Source organism: Pangasianodon hypophthalmus, chromosome 29, assembly GCF_027358585.1.
Source record: "Pangasianodon hypophthalmus isolate fPanHyp1 chromosome 29, fPanHyp1.pri, whole genome shotgun sequence".
Lineage (NCBI taxonomy): Eukaryota > Metazoa > Chordata > Actinopteri > Siluriformes > Pangasiidae > Pangasianodon > Pangasianodon hypophthalmus.
The window spans coordinates 2494226-2498702 of NC_069738.1; the positions used below are offsets into that span (position 1 = coordinate 2494226).

Below are 4477 nucleotides of genomic sequence, written 5' to 3' on the forward strand. Positions count from 1 at the left end.
AATGAAAACCCCTCGTCGTTCATTTTCTCAAGTATTTTAGCTGTTTATTTTAGCTAACAACATTGCGGTTATGCTAGCTTTGGTAAACACTTCTATAAGATATTATAAACGTTATAATCAGTGTTTCCAGAGCAGATCAAACCGATGCAAACCGAGCTAGCTTTACTGTTGCTAAATAAAAGCAGCGGCATCTACGCTTCACGTTTACGCAGACGCCTCCCCTCAGAGCGCACGGCTAATTTGCTAATGAATGCACATGTGAACTCATGCTAACACACTTCTCTTCCTCTCTGTCTGTCTCTCTCTGTGTCTCTGCTAACAACCTGCACTAAAGCGTCTTTCACAATCCGATCTGGGTGCGAGTCTACCTTCTATAACAGAAATCCGATCTATTTATGGACTGTTTTGGTTTTTATTTTGAATCTGAGAACTACTTCGCAGCTATTAATTATTACTCTTATTATATTCCTGTTATCTTTCTTGTAATTATCCTGATCTGCTTTTATTTTCGATGCATGAACATGAAGCTACCGTATTCTCTGGACTATAAAACGCCATTTTTAGCAGCGTATTCATTATGGTGTCTGATCGGCAGGTGAGCCGCCATGAACTAGCTAAACTAGTGCTTTAAGCTAGCTTGCTGTTCGGTATCGCAAGACGATGAAAAAGTACGCTAACACTAGACTGAAATGAATTGATTTTTTTTTTCTCATTAATAGAATTGTGTAACTGTTCCATTTTTATGTTGAATAAGCTAGCTCTCTAGCTAGCTAGCATAACAAAGATGGACTGCTATCCAAACAACTCTCACAAAAATTACTAGCTATCAAGGCAGAAGTTAGCGTATAAATACAAACATAGATACAGTATATGCTAATACAATGCAGACTTTGGAGCGACTTGTAGTCTGGAAAATACAGTAATTTTATTTCTTCTTCCCGCACAAACCAGTTTATACTTTTATTTAATACTCTGAGCTTTCTGTAGGGTGTTTTTGTTTTCTGTACAGACGTGTATAGTCTTCTGTCGTAGCTTTACCTCGGCCCTCTCGATATCTTTCTCAGATGGCTGTGCTGAATGTACTGAATGTATGCTGTGTTTTTCTGTTTATTTCCTTGTTTTGTTTTTTCTTCCTGTTAAAGAGATGGCTGGATGATGTTGTCTGTGATTAGCATGGCTAACGCAATCAGTTTGTTTACTACAGACCAAAACGTGTGGCACACACACACACACACACACACACACACGCGCACTAATAACAGAGCTATATTGGTTAAAACAGAGATGTTAATGTTTATACTGAATATTCTAGAGTTCTATGTTTGTCTTTTTGTACAGTATTTTTCTTATACCGGATAAAAGGCACAACAGGTTCAGAGTAGTACTTAACCTAGAGCTTAAACAGATCTATTTACACAAGTTATATATATATATATATATATATATATATATATATATATATATTCTATAAAATCTATATATCTATTACTCAGAGTTAAGCTAGCGTTTTGTGAGCGAATCAGGGGTCGTTATTAAACTTCTCAAAGCGCAAAGTCAGATTTTGCCTTTTTTTGTAAAATTGTAAAGTGTGAAAAAAAAAAACGTGATATATAAATAAAAGAAATAATTAATTATTATGAATGATCATTCTTTTGTTTCTTTCTTATTGTGTTTCCACTGTGTTCCAGTTTACTCCACTCGACTTGCCCTGTACGGGTAAAAGGGCAGATAAAATAAAAAAAATAATAGAGATGCCGCAGTGGTTTCTGGATAAAGCCGGCTTTTCATGTTCAAATCTGTGAAATTTCTCTCTTTCAGACCAAAATCAGGCTTCAGAAAAAGATTTTAATGATTTATTTGGTTCACACCTGCACACACAGGCCTCTCGTTTCCCATCTGCTCACGGCGTCCCAATCCCATACCAGACCCTAGCGCCCTTCCCTTAGACCCTTCTTACAGACTTGAGCTAAATACATAAGGGTTTTAAGCAAGTATTATCAACGCAAATTGACCTTTTTTATTATATTTTCGTGATTTCGGGATAAATTCACAGATTTACAATATATTTTTTTGAATCCATTTATTTCTGTAAAGCTGCTTTGTGACAAGGTCCATTGTTAAAAGCGCTATACGAATAAAACTGAATTGAATTGAATTTACGCACTGCAGCAGGCTTGTGTTTGTGCAACGGCACGAGGAGAACGTCAAGGTGTGTTTCAATCCCGTGTAACGTCTTTGCAAAATCGTCTTGTTGTCTGACTGTAATTTCACTCAGTGTCTAATAATTCAATTCAGTTCAATTCAGTTTTATTTGTATAGCACTTTTAACAACGGACATTGTCACAAAGCAGCTTTACAGAAATATATAAACTCAGGATATACATTTTAAATTGATAAATTTATCCCTAATGTTGTACAAAATCTTCTAAGTCCAAAATAAAAGAAAAATAACTTTTCAAAGGTTTTTTTTTTTTTTGGACTTCAAAAATCAGACTGTATTGAAAAACCCGACAATGATCTCATTAGGTGGAGTTTTCTTCATAAACTTTAACAATTCACTTTTAAGAAATCACAAACGTCAAACTGGTGAAAAAGATACAAACCTGATGTACTTTGCTAGAGAAAAATTCTTTCCCATGACAAATAAATTTATAATTTATAAATGAGAAATGTGTGTTTATTGGTTTCCCACAAACTAGAGTCACATCCATTTGTCTTTAATTTTCTTAATTCACATTCAAATATATTCTTTTATATTCTATAAGATTATTTAATTGATTAGAGCAGTCCAACATAGTCATATGCTTAAATACTGATTTAAGATAAAGTCCCACTCTCTTCATGATTAAAACGCACTTCAGAGTCATTCTTAGGTCTTTAAGGTCTTTAACTTTTGATTGGACCTGATGGATTACATAATAATCACACTTAAAAATCATACTCTGAAAAATACTTCTATACTAATGAGCGAGTCAGAGGTGACGGCGGTGAGGGAAAAACTCCCTGAGACTTCATGAGGAAGAAACCTCGAGAGGAACCAGACTCAGAAGGGAACTCGTCCTCATCTGGGTGACACCCGATAGTGCGATTCTAAATAAGATAAGATACGATAGAACTTTATCTTCATCCCGAGGGAAATTCTTGCGCCAGAGGTTGCTCAGACAGATACATCAGCACGATGTAGGAATAAAAGACAATAAATGAAGTAGTTAAAATAACCGCAGTGCGTCATAGAATAGCAAAAAAAGTGAGATACTTTAGGCAAGGCAAGGCAAATTTTATTTATAGAGCACAAGTTTAAGACAAACGTAGTTGATCCAAAGTGCTTTACAATAAAAAATTAATCTGAATTTATAAGAGAAGAGGAAAAGAGAAAAAAAAAGACAAAGGAAAATAAAACAAGTATCAAAAACAATTAAAATGTAAATACATAAAACACAATTTAACGCCAACTATTCAACTATTCGAAGCACATCCACAGCATCACTCAAATGCTAGAGAGTAAAAATAAGTCTTCAGGCTGGATTTAAAAGCATCCAGTGATGGAGAAGTTCTGATGTTCAAAGGTGGACTGTTCCACAGCTTTGGGGAAGCTACTGAGAAACTCCATCACCTTTAGTTTTACAACGAGAACGAGATAAAAGTAACTGATCACAAGATCTTAATGACCTCCAGGCTGTGTATGGCCTAATAAGATCACAAATATAATCCGGGACAGACACCTCACACACACACACACACACACACACACTCGCTCTGGGGTTTATTCTCATCTCCGAGGTGTGTTTCAGTCATGTTAACGAAATTACAACTACTTCGCTAATCTCCTGTTATCGCTGCTCAGGTTAGCGTTATTTAGTTGAAATACAGCACAGAATAATTTATCTCTTGTAACTGTGATGATATTTAAATATATAAATACACAACTGATCTAAATAAATACAAGAATTAGAAATCTCAGGAAGGACGTACTTTGTAAATTCTTACATTTTAGCATTAACGTTTCTCAATAAAATGCTAAAATGGAAGAATTGATGATGTTCTTCCTGCACAGAGATTTCTAACTCTTGTATTTTTTTTAGATCAGTTGTGTATTTAATATTTAATATTTAATTCTATTAATCCCACAATAACTTTATACATTTTTTATACATTAGCTGTACATATATATATATATATATTATTGAATGTGATTAATCCCATGTTAATTGAGTATATAAATGATAATTTTATGAATCCCCACATTTACATTTTTTTTTAAATTTATTAATCTTTCTATGACAAATGTTCACCTCTATTCACCTAAACATATTTTTTAACAGAATATTATATTACAGTTTCAGGATTAAGCATGTAAACGGTGCGTACACACTCAATGACAGCTACGTTGCTAACACTCATCGTTAGCTTTATTAGCATTAAACCAAATCCAGTAACTTTGAACTCTTACAGATGTTGTTTATATATATATATATAT

General features: G+C 34.1%; 1 protein-coding gene across 1 annotated transcript in view; it reads left to right on the plus strand.

The window, feature by feature from the left end:
* The window catches only part of LOC113523965 (hepatic leukemia factor), a 15492-nt gene extending 13855 nt beyond the window's left edge, over positions 1 to 1637 (plus strand). The window contains exon 4 of the mRNA XM_034301669.2: positions 1 to 1637. This exon is cut by the window's left edge and continues 1173 nt beyond it. The gene's annotated coding sequence lies outside the window, so the exon portion shown is untranslated.
* The last annotated feature ends 2840 nt before the right edge of the window (positions 1638 to 4477 follow it).